We start from the raw sequence: 13,111 nt of genomic DNA, 5'->3' as shown, positions 1-13,111 counted from the left end.
CAAGACTGTTCTCTGAGGTTCTGGGAAGAACCCGCTTCTGACCTATTCTACGTGTTGAAGAAGCTGTTCTCTGCCACTGAGAGGTGGAGCTCTCCTCTATCCTACTGCTTGTCTGCTGGCCACTCGCTCTGCGCTCCTTCCCTAGCCTGGTCCTGGAAGAGACGCTCCGCCAGGTCGTTTTCACATGACCTCCTCCAGCTCCGCAGCCAGCAGTGAAACGTCCCTTCTCACGCTTTGAACTTTCCTGACTTCCTCTTCTGCCATGAGCTGAAAAACATTCTCTGCTCTTAAAGAACATATGTGACTGGGCTGGGACCACCCAGATGATCCCCCTATTTCAAAGGCAATTGATTAGAAACCCTAATTACGTCAGCAAAAATCCCTTTCACCGTGCAATGATGGGAAAGCCTGGAAAGGTGAGAGTCACAGGCCGTCTCAGAGCTGGCGTTTATCCTTTCCTTATCATATCAGTAATGTTATCAGGTAGCTCCTTTAGAGATCACTCACCAGTCAAAAGTATTCCGGGTCCTTCTTGTCTTGAACAAAGAATTGAACTGGACAGGCCTAAAATGGTGCCAAAAGTTTATTTGAAAAGTGAGGGGTGAATGGGTTTGAGGGAAACCAGCTCTGCAGAGTGAACTTGGACTGAGCAAGAGAAAAAGAGGGTAAAAGCGAAAATAAAAGTATGCACAGAGAAACGTGGCGTGGGCCATCGTGGGAGCTCAGGGTAGCAGTTCCCCATGGCATCCAGTCTTCCTTTATGCCATCCACAACTCATGGGAGCTCAAGAGAAGTTCTGCATACAGGGTGCTGGCATTATCCTGGGATCTTGTAAATGACAGGCCCCACTCACTTCTCCAGCCAGCTTTGTCACACCCTATCTCCTATATCAATAGGTCAGTCAACAAACATTTAGTGAGAGCGAACTATGCTCCTGGTGCCATGCTAGGCATGGAGGATAGGACGTTATCTCTGTCCTCCAAGACCTTCTAGCTAGACTAATGGCAGCCATTCCTGTTCTTTCACAGAGTGGTACACAAAGGAAGAAAATAAGATGGAAGTAACTAGTAGTGGCCTTCAGAAAGGTGATGCAAGCTGTGGAAACTGGGCAGGCCAGATGAGAGTCTTCAGGAATGATTTCCAAGATCTGATCCAGTGCTGGCCAATAAAATGTCCTATGACGAAATCCACGCGCTCGGTCTGCACTGTCTGCCGTAATGTAGGCATATGTGGCAATTCAGTACCTGACATGTGCCGAGTGTGATTGAGAAACTGTGTTTTTCCCTTTATCTAGTTGTAGTTACTTTAAATGGAGAGGGCCACATCCACGTGCTCCGGGATCTTCATCCCGTCAGTTACCGTCAAACCCCTGTGCGCTCGCCGACACTCGGGCTTCCGGGGTAATCTAATATCTGAGTTATTTCTTCAAATAACTTAGTTTTCCCAGAGTAGCTTCCGGTATCAGTGTTAACACTGCAAACCAAGTCATTTTTAGAGGTGGAACCATAAAGCTAAACAACAATTTTTTAAACAGATTGAAAGTGCTTATCAGCCCAGAAGACATAAGGCGTGGAGAAGGATTGGTTGGGTCACGTTCTTTTCTCTGTAACCCTGGCCTAGGTGTTCTATGCAGACTCTTCCGCCACTTGGGAACAGTTGTCGGGACTGACCCTCTGTCTTTTAAGGACATGTGGCAGACATGCTTTCGTTTCGATCTGTTCGGACAGTTGTCCTCATGCACCTTCCTGAGTTATCCCTGAAAACAAATGAGCGGATTTCTATGAAGGCCCCGCTGCAAAGACAAACTGCCTGTCACTCCATGCCCCCTCAGCCCCGGCGTGCGGGCTCTGCTCGGGAATCCGATGTTACAGGAACTGTAACTGTAATGTCTGTCTGAACCACAAGCTTTGTGGAATTTCAGCCCAACCTTTTCTTCTTTGTCGGGCGAATTTTCTTCCTCTCTTCGCCTCTGCCAACCCTGCCGTGTTCCTCCTAACAGGCTCTGAAAGTTTTGTGGAGTTTTGACCGTTTCGCCTCTCTTACCCGCCTGCTGCCGTTTACTCACATTTCCTCCTGCCAAAGACTGGTCTTTGCTGGCTGCCTTATTAAATGGGTGTGCATTGTTGGGAAAGAGTCCGGAGATTTTCTGGCATGATAAGGTGGATTGTGTATTGAGGCTGTTGTTTCAGATCTCAGCCATCCTCCCCTCAAATTTGGCAGTGCCGTAACAATATGTCCTTTGGGCATGACACCGCAGAAAGCCAGCCTTCCCTCTCAGGGCCACAGGGAGAACAGCAGACCTTAACGAGGACTTCTGAACAAACTGTGGGCTCTCTACTGCCGTTTTAAAGTGACACCACGTAATGCAGAATTTCAGAAAATATTCAGTGTAGGAATGTGAATGAAGGCAGTCATGCACATATACTATGAGCTCCCAACTGTGTTTTCAGAACTGTTTGCACCTGTCCCTGAAAGGAGGCACTTCACAGGAAGACAGGGCTTGGGATTTGCCGATGGGTTAAAGCCATCTCAGTATTCATTGGAAAGGAGTTTGCTCAATGAATTACAGGACATCTCTATAGTGGAGCACTTTGCATTCGTTTGAAGATGGCTAGATTGATTTATAAGTGCTGATAAAGTGTTAAGTAGCAGTCAAGATAAATTTAGAAATAAAAGCAGTTTGCTAATCAGTATATTTAGTTGCTTCCATTTTGTACTCAGGGGCCATTTATATAAAAATTGATATACTTACAAGTATATTTGTGTATGCATAGAAAAACTTTGAAGACTAGTCAAATTGTTACAATGTGGTTGCTTGAAGAAGCAAGGGTTGTTTTATTTTGTATCCCATTTGTACTGTGATTTTTGAAATCAGGAACATGTTTTAATTTTTCCAGTAAAAGTTTAGTTTAAAAAAGTTTAGTTTAAAAAGACAATAAAAAGGGCCCAGGGATATAGCGCAGTGGCACAAGCTCCTGCCTAGCAAGCGTAAGGTCTTGAGTTTAATTCCTAGTACAAAAAAAAAAAGGACAACAAAAATAATTTCTAGGCCTACTTTTCAGAATGTTGTAAAAATGTTTTAGAGTATATCCTTCTAGATTTTTCTTGTGCTCATGTGCAGTCATTTTGTGATTAATTTTTTAACAAACAAAAAATTTTCACATCAAAAATGTACTTCTATGAGTTTAGCTTTTGAGTAAATTTTACTAACCATGAAATGTGCAGAATAAAATTTACTCATTTTAAATACATCCAGACAATAAAATGTGCCTATTTTAAGGGCATCGTATTTTGATGGATATGGACAGCTGTGTCCAAGATCATAGCGCTGCTCCTCACCGATTTCTGTCTTCCTGGTCAGAGAGCCGTGTAGAGCTAGATCTTTGAATCAGCTCAGCCCCAGCTGAGCCATTTCTGGAATTTCTGGTGGAAATACCATACTTGATTGCCAAGTCCACACAGATGGATGTTTAAAATGTTGAAGTGTTATAAATAATGCTGAGATAAATTAACGATTTTAAGCCATGTTTGCACACATCTAATTATAGTACTTTTTTACTCCGAGGGCCTGGAACTACAATCCTGGATTGATGATAGGAATGGTATACGTCTCAATTCCTTTCCCAGGGAGAGTATTCCCGTGTGTGCCCCCCGGCACGCTGTTCACCTCTGCTCACTACCTATGTGTCTGTTTTTACCGCCTTGGCTGCCACCCAGATTATGTGGATGCGCCCAGACACGCATGTGAGCTCAGCTGGTCGTTTGGCTGGTCAGTGCAGGCGGCTGGCGTGCGTGTGAGGCTGCTTTCACCTCACAGAAGAAGACGCTTTGCGAAGCAGGCTGTGCAGCTTCTCCTCCAGGTTCCTGACGGTTGCCGAGGGAGCAGCACGCAGCTGTTGTGCGTGGACCCACGGAGTGTGTTTAACTGCATGCACGAGTCGTACCTTACCATTTAGAAAGCACTTCCACTCCGAATCCAGCTTCCTTTCTACCTCGGTGTGGCAGCTGTCTACGCATACTGTATCAGGCTCCACCAGTTTTCTTCAAGGGAACTGTCATGTCATGGTCTCTCTTCAGTGCAAAAATAATACAGGTTGTGCCAGGGCCGGGAGAGAGGGTGTACAGGAATAAGTGCCTCACAGTTTGGCCGCCGAGTTGCGGCACTTCATGGCCGTTTCCCTTTCCATCTATGAGGAGGTGGCCAGATGGTCTGAGGTCCTTCTGTCCTTCATGTCCATTGATCCTGAGGGAGATATGCACAACTGATAAACAGATGCTACCCTCTAGCTAAGGGCCTCCCAACTGCTTTTTTCTTTTTCCTTTTCTTCTTTTTTTGTCTTTTTGAGACCGGGTCTCACTACACAGTTCAGGCTGTCCTTGAACTCACTTTGTAGCCCAGGCTGGCCTCGAACTCGCAATGATCCTCCTGCCTCAGCCTCCCGAGTGCTGGGATTACAGGCGTGTGCCATCGTGCCTGGCTCCAATTGCTCTTACATTCATAGGCCCGATTGTCTCCTGCTTGTCTTTGATTCAGGATGGGTCACCACACAACTGCTCATCACAGCACAAAGTGTCAAGATGAGGTACAGGCCAAATGGAGGCAGAAAGTTCGGAATGAGGAATCCCAAACTTTTATCAGTTACACACTCTGTCTCAAATCTGAGCGTGGAAACGTGTCCTCTACTAAGCAGGATGTTTTGGTCACGGGTGTTGGAAAGCTGACACTAATGGGTAAAAATAGCTGTTACTGGCTCACAGTCCTGGGCATTTCAGAGAGATGCTGTTCAGGTAAGGCTGGATCGGGACCCAGATAATCTCGTTAGAACTCTCAGTCCTGCATCCCTCTCTGTCAGTGAAATACCTGCCCGTTGTGTCTGTCCTGTCCAGTATCTTCTTAGTGCCCCCAAGTCTTCCCAGTATTTCTTGCAAAAGCACCAGGTTGGCTTTACCCGGGTCATGAGTGTGTTGTTCTAAGAGAGTTTCCCAGATTAGAGTCCTAGGTCTTATTTTATGCAGACCCCAGGAACTGAGAAAGAGGTGACTTCCTCCATGAACATAAAGGGGAGGAAGCAGGATGGTTTGCTGGCCTCTCAACAACCTCTCTGCCTCCAGCCAGCTCCAGAATGCAGCATTTCATGAACTATTGGCAGGCAAAGGAGAATTCCCCTACTTTGCAAAAAGTCACGGGAGATACCCAGGCCTGTCCAAACATCACAGCTAGTTACTACCGTGTCCCTTGAGCAAGAACTGTCCAGGTTTGCTGGCAGTTCAGCAGTAGAATGTGTCTCAGCAAGACCCTGGAGGGGTTAGACTGCTGATGGCCCCAGCAGGCAAGTGCAGGGATGGTGTGCACAAGGTCCGGCCACATTCTGAGTGCTGGAAGGTCTCCCAGTTATCATGTGGAATAGCAAGAAGAGCCAGTGGCTTTTGCCTGGAGGTTTATAAGGAAGTCTGCAGAACCTTGATTCCCCGTCAGAGAACCCATAAGCCAGGCTCCTTGCTGGCTCAACCATACCCACTTAACCTAAAGACAATGTCAGTGTTTTCAGAGCTATTTTGAGGCATATCCTCTGGAGAAAGGACTGATTATGGAAACCGGAAGTAAGACACAGAAGGTTGAGAGAAGGATCAGCTGAACCTTCTGCAACTCTTCACCGTGTGAGCTGTAGGTGATCTAGGAGCGGAGCCATGAAAGACTCGCTTGGTCTCTGCCACAAGATGCTCATGGTCTCTGATTGAGGTCTCATTAGACTGAAGGAGAAGAAACTATGAACATATAGATTACAGGTCCACAGGTGTGTTTCTCAGCTTCCTAGTGACCAGGGCAAAATGTCTCACACGTAATTTAAAGGAAGAGATGCCTGTTTGGCTCACGTTCTCAGAAGGGTCAGTTCATAAGCAGCTGGTCCAAAGCAGGAGCACCGTGGCAGCAAGGCGTGACAGCAAAGCTGCAGTCTCCATGGCACCCTGGAGGCAGAGCACAGGGGAGCAGCGCGATAGAGAGGCGTGCTCTCGCTCGCTTGCTCAGACGTGCTCCAGCGCCTCACCCGATGGCACATTCAGCTGTGACCACCAGTGGAGTAACCCACGACCCAGCCACCTCCCAGGGAGTCTTTTCATCCGGGCAGATTGACAACGAACTGGCACAGCACATCCCAGTCTACAGGGCAGCTCCAGCTACCATCTCTGTCTGTGCATTTCTGTGGAACACAGACGTACTCTCTCGCAGAGACTTTCCTACTTTAATAACAGCTGAAGCGCTGCAAGAGAAGCCTGACACATGTACTAGCTGGACATTGGGACAACGTTTTCTAGTTCCTGATGTAGAGCAGGGGGAAATGGTGGTGGCACCCAGGAAGGTGTCTCAGAGGAGTTAACTGAGCCAGCTGAGAAGTCAGGTGAGGCCAGGGAGGGGAGGTCCTGTGCCGAGACGGTGAGACGAGAAGAACACGATGAAGCCAGAGTGGCAGGAACCGCCGGCCAGCCACGTGAGCTGTGGCTGCGTTAACACTGCTCTAGAGGTGGGAGGGGCTTGAGCGTTTGAGGCAGAGTGGGGTCGGTCAGGTTCGCTTGTTTGAAAGTTTACTCTGCAGTGGAGTGGAAAATGGGTTGCAACAGGACTTGTCCCTCACCTTTCATTCTCCCCTTCTCCGCCTCTTAGAACAAGGTGCTGTAAATCCCCAGCGTCCTCTAGTGCGGCACTGGTGGCCTTGGGTTCCCACATGACCTCGTGGGCCCATCCTTCTGCAGAGACTTGTTCTTCCCCATGCAGGGCTGTCTGCTCCTAGCATGCAGTGCAGAGCAGGGCACATGGGAGGCTTAGGAGGTGATCTCTCCTCCTGGCACTTGCAGCCCCCTCAGCCTCAGACGGAAGTTTGAGTGGCGGTAACTGGATAAAGAGTTTAATTTAATAGTAACCGCAGGTGTAAGCCCGGTGCGAGGGCTCGCACTGCCCCGTGCTCGGTGACATTTCTTCCATGCGTTTTGGTGTAGCAGGCCACTGGGGACAGAGAGACACAGGCGATGGACTCTGCCTGACAAGGGGCCAGACATCAGGAGCAAATTTAATAGTGGTGCATGAAAAGGATGTGGGAAGGGTATAGATCGATGAGTTCTGGAAAGGCAGAAGTCAGCGAGGCTGCAGACCTGGGAAACGGGTGTGTTTGTGTTCATTTCTGAACGTGAGTTAGACTTCTATGAAGTAATTAGTAGCTAGCACCCTTGTTTCAGGTTGAGTTTAGAAAATTCCTGAATGTACTTAGGCTTTATTTCCTTTTCTATTTAAAAGAATAAAATGTTCTTATTAGAAACACACTTTTAGTCCCTTCACGGATAAAGCTACTAAATTTAAAATTTGTTAAAATGTGTTTCCAACTTGAATTCCTGAAAATCCCTTCTCGCAGACTTGTAACTTTCTAATTTCCCCAGACAGAAACCTGGAAGTCTGTGGCTTCTGATTGCAAGCAGGCAGCACAGCCTGCTGCACACAGGTGTGTGGCACTTTTCCTTCTCGCTTCACTCCCTCGCGGCTGTAAGCCAGGCCTTCTGTCTAGCTTTCTGGCCCTGATAATCTCTGACAAGTGCTCAATGATCACTAAGCTATTAGCCAAAATGGATTTGAACCCTGTTCTGAAAAGACATAGTCTAAGAAATGGGCCTTCAGAGTGATGGAGAAAGCAAAGATACCCCTCAGGGCAGGGGATGTAGCTCAGCGGCACAGCGCCTGCCTGGCAAGCAAAGGTCCTGCGTTCACTTCCTGGTACCAAAAAGGAGAAAATCTTTTCCACGATGACTTGTAGATGGCTAAACCCTGATGGGCCTTTGAAGCCAAACCTTGTCATTCAATAAGCCTATTTTCACAGCTCTGGGGAGAGTGTTGGTGACAGAGAGCCTGAGAGAGGAAAAGGAGTCAAAGTTTGTAGTTATGCATTCAGATGTCAGTCCACAGGGGCACGAGTAGCCACACAGCAAAAACGCGTTGCAGATGATGTTTAATCACCTTTGCCTTCCCCTGCAGACTCCACTTCACAAACCTGCGTTACCCACACTGCGTCATTCACCAAGCGGATGGCAGTGTAAGGAAACAACCCAAATAGGATCAAAACTAATCAGAGGAGATTTACGCATATGTCAGCCAACTCTGGTAGACTGAGGCTTATACTGTCGTCTTTTCTTCCCCTTTCTCTTTACACATGCTACAGTCTAAAAGTTAAGACAACTGTCTTTTTCCTACTGTCTTTCTGTACTACACAGGGATCAGAAGTGCCTCCACGGACAGCTGCAGCCACGGCCTTGTGCATGCTGTGGAACAAAGTAGAGCCGTGGTATAGTAGTTTCACTGTTGAACAGGCTGCAGAAGTCCGCATGGGAGAGATGTGCAGAAGCGTGTCTCCTGAAGCCCCTGCACAGGGTCTGGGCGAGCCCTGAATACGTGTTTTTCCATTGCGAGTCTTACTTTGTCGTATGCAACATGATGAACGAGTGATGCCTAATTTCACCACGTTCAGATGATTCAATCAGAAAACACACAGGAGAGGTCAGCCCCCTGCCTGAATGTTGAAACTCTATTCCAAGAATTGAATCTCTTGCACACAGCAACCCTCGAGGTTATAAGGTTGGAGGCAAGTAAAAGGCAGATAGAAGCAGACAGGAAGTGAGCATGAGTAACTCCCAGGATGAGAATGGAAAGGAAAGGAAGAGGAGTGGCCTGTGGGCTGGCTTCTAACCCCATAAATATTTCCCAAACTTGTACCGTACTGCAGGCACAGGGTCAGTGTGTAGGGAGTAAGGGAGGATGCAACCATTGTCCCTGCACACAAGAACGGAATTCCAACCAGGAGGGCTCAGGAAGCGCATGACTGTATAAAGTCATGCGGGCAAGTGTAGTACGGCCTCTCTTATCTGCCTGTGTTGAAACACTGCCCAATACCTACATCTTCTAGCTCTCTCAACATAATCGAAGGCAAACAGGAGGAATCCTCCACCTCTCCCTGCTGCCTTCCTCCCTGTACCGTTACTGCGTTGTCTGCGTAGGGTTCCTACGGCGCTCATTAGAAACTGCTTTCATTACTTAGATTTCCAGTGTGTATTGATCAGATCTTGCCTGCAGTTTGTACGGACACAGAACTTCCTGAGTGACGGCAGTCGCACGGTGGAACCAAAGAGTGTTAAATGGCATCTGCCTACTCCACCAAAACCCTGTGCTTACAAACACAGCTGTCTAGAAATGATGAGGCAAAACACTATTTACCTTTTCTTCCTAACACACGACTGCCGCAGGACTGTGACCAAGATCAAACAAAGAAACTTCGGCAAGACACCAGGAAGTGCAGCTGCGGTTGCTAACTGCTGTGCAGGGCTTGGATAGTTCAGTTTACACGCAAACCTGTCGGTGTTAACAAGGTGCAGAATAAACTGTTTACTGATGATGCGCCGGAGCCTTCAAGTAGGATGAACTCTTCTCAGCAGTTCATGCTGTACACAGGCAAAGCCGGCAGCCAGAGCCGTTGCCCCTGGGGGCCTGCAGTCCATTTATCTTTCCAGAGAACCAGTTACAACTGGGGATCTGAAGCTGCTCAAACAGCGCAGCAGCGGGCCAAGTGTTTGGCTTCTGCCAGAGAGCCCAGACTTTCGGCTTTCGATATGCAAACACCAGGGATGTTTATTTTCCCCTTCTTTACCGGGAAGCCAAATGTAGTTTACCGTTTCACAAGCATCATTTGGGGTCACTGGCTTCCTTGGACTTCTCAGAAGGTGCGGAGAGGGGCTGCTAGGGTATAAACGGGTCTGCTCTGTGCATCAGCCGGTGGAAGGCAGGTGCTCACGTTCCAAGGCATTAACGAGAGTTGTCAAGTTTGAATGCAGGAGCCACGCTGGCTGTCCGGAGCCTGGGCGTGTTGTTGAGGGGCGGTCACTTCCGTGGACTGTTTCTGTGCCCAGAGGGCATTTTATTACGATCTCCCTTGATCCCCCCACCCCATCTGGGGAACAATTACTTACTGTGGAGACATCTGAAACCCCACTTAGCACAACAGTCACTTTTCCTCGGGCTTTACTTTTCCTTTTGATTCAGCAAGATAAAGGCGAAAGATTCTAGCATTTCTGCTGAGTCTCTTGAACTAACCTGGCTGCATTTACAGATAACTGAAAATGGCTACAGATCCATCTGAAGCGTTTTGCTGGTGGATTGCTAGGGAAGGCTTGACTGCTGAGCTCGGGGCTGGCCCCAGCTCCAAGTAGGATGTCCCGCACAGCAGGGGCGAGTCTGTTCACATTCACTGAGGACAGCGAAGGACGCGAAGTTGTGTGAGGTTTGGGAAGGGTGGGGTATGGGTGTTGGGCAGGAGGGAGGCCGGAACGGAGCATAGACCAAAGGTAGATAGTTTTGCCAAGGAAGCCTTCCAGGAAAAGATCATTTCTAACCTGCAGCAAGTTACAACTGATGTGAGATTATAAAGATAGAGAACTGCTTTGAATGTCAAGTTCAGGGGATTTGAAGCTGATGTTATTGTTAAATTCAGCACAGAGAAAGGAACTTGCCCATGCAAAGTCAGATAATTCAAGAGGAAAAAGGAAGGAAGATGTTATCAAAACACTGTTCAAGGGCTGGGGAAATAGCTCAGCGGCACGGCACCTGCCTGGCAAGCGGAGGTCCTGAGTTCGATTTCCAGTACCAAACCAAACCAAACTGCATTCAAAAGGAGTACAGTATTCAAAATATATAGAAAAGAATTAAGTGAAATTCATAGGTACGTGTGCATGTAAGTGTCCGCCCGACTTCTTTTTAAGACCTAGGTTCAGGTCTTCAATCTGCTCCTCACCTGCTGTAAAGCCTCGAGTAAGTTATATGACCTCTGTCAACGTCAGTTGTTTTGTCTGCACTGTGCCAGGCTCATGGGGCTATTGGAAGGTTGTGACTCCATGCTGTGCACCCTGGGCCCACCAGGAGCCAGTAGCTTTAATGATAGACCAGGGGCCTTGCTTCCGTGGATGGCGAGCAGTGTCAGCTCAGCAGTGACTGTGTCCTTGCTGAGAACGGCCATGGTCCTGTGACGGGGCTTGAGGGAGAAGAGCAGCGATCGATAACTCATGTCTGCTAGGGACGCAGAACGGGCAGTGTGTCTGTGTCAGGCCACCGACAAACAGCACAACCTGGGAGCGTCTTCCTTTCACCCTGGCCTCGTCTTCCTCGGTGCACAGTAAGTGAGCAAAATGCAACTGCTAACATCTTTTGAATCTGGAAATTCTGACTCTAATCTGAGAGTGACTGCCGCCACTTCACAGGCTGGAATTGCTAATATGTTTTTTAAGAAACACCAAGGGCGTGTTTGTATGTGAAGTTGTCCTAGGGCAGCCACTGTTTTGGGGAGCATCAGGTGTCTGAGGCCCCGTCCCCCATGCACCGCAGTTCCAGTGAGACCCTCTCTGGGCGTCTGCAACGTGGCGGAAAGGTGACTTCTGCCCCCTTGGACTCTCTGTGATATGCAGCGAGTTAATGAAGTCACATCTCCGCTGTGCTTTGAACTTGTCAGAAGACAGATCTTAGGTAACTGTGAAGTATGAGTGTTCGTATCACACTGCGGCATAGAAATGTCCTCTCTGGCTGTGGTGCATTAATATCCATTTGATGTCCCGCAGCTTTATTACAACAGAGTAATGCTTCCCGGAGGAAAAAGAGGTGGGTAACAATCCAGACGTGATCATTTTCCTTTTGAGCTGAGCCCTGCCATTTTCTTACTGTAAATCATATGGTCTCTACCAAGGTTAAAAACATAATCAAAACAGAAGAATGCCTGCTGTTGAAGTGGTCCACTTGGCAAAAGCTGCTTCCCCAGGAACACATTAACATTTGCTACTTAAGTATACAGTACTTAAAGGCAACTTTCTGAAAAAAGGCAAAGCTGATTCCACGTGAAGCTGAAATATCTTGGCTCCGTAAATTGTTACGCAGTTCATCAGAGAGCCAGGTTCTGTTCTGGTGGACAAAGTCTGAATGTGGAAGATGTCATGTTATTCCCCAAAGTTAATATTCCTAGGAAAGACTCTATGACGGTGAGGGAAAGCGCCCCCTCCACTTCCCTTGGACATACTTCCAGAACAGAACTGACACTCAGGATAGGTAAACAGAACAGCTCTCCCTTTTCCCTGATTGTGCTGGATCAACAAGTAGCCACTTCCTTACGCGCAAAATCGGAAACGTGGAGTTGCCCCAGTTAGCCCACTGGACTGTCTTTCTTGCTTTGCTTGTCACACACAGAACCTAGATAGCAGTGATGAGATGACACTAATGCCTTCTGCAACAAAAATCTAGGGTGGACTCTTTCAGTTGAGGTGTGTCGGTGTGCAGAGTGAGACCAACTCACATCTGGTCAGCCCACACACTCCAGGCCCTGGTCTGCACATGCAGCCTAGACTAGAAGTGCCCCCCAGAAAAGACTGCACCCGCACCAAACACTGACAGTCTTTTGCCTCCTCCTTATTCCCTCAACAACCGTTTTCGTAGCATGTACTTTAGGTATTCTGAGTAATGGGGGGGCGGGGCTAGAACTGCATGGGCGCTGTATGCAAGCACTATGCATTTTATGAGACTGGAGCATCCAGATTCTGGCATGTGTGAGTGTCCTGAAATCGATCCTCTGCGGTTACTAAGGGATGACTGTACATGAATTTTTAAAGAAAATGTGCAAGCTACCAATCCATCGCTCTCGACAGACTGCCTATCGCCCAGCGTGCCACCAGTTCCCGCTTTTGAAGGTATCAAGAGAGGCAGAACTATCAGGAGCGGATATGCATGGTCAGATCAGCAAGCAAATATTCTTGGCCTGAGCGCTGCTGCGTCCTGTGCAGCCCCTCACACTGCATTTGCGGGGAAGGCGGGAACACAGCATCCAGCTGAGGGTCAGGAAGCCACAGCCGTTAGGTCAGCTCCAGCCCATTGCTTGATTTTGTACTGTGAGCTCAGAATTATTTTCTTTCATTTTAAATGTCTGGAACCAGGGAGTGGGGAACCAAAAAACATTTCATGATCCGAAAATTAACTTCAAATCCCAGTGTCCACAAGTCCAGTGCCAGCAAGTACACAGCCTCGCCCCGCTTTCACATACTGGCGATG

This window comes from Chinchilla lanigera, unplaced genomic scaffold (genome assembly GCF_000276665.1).
Source record: "Chinchilla lanigera isolate Chin_1 unplaced genomic scaffold, ChiLan1.0 scaffold00116, whole genome shotgun sequence".
Taxonomy (NCBI): Eukaryota; Metazoa; Chordata; class Mammalia; order Rodentia; family Chinchillidae; genus Chinchilla; species Chinchilla lanigera.
This window is presented reverse-complemented; position numbering follows the sequence as displayed.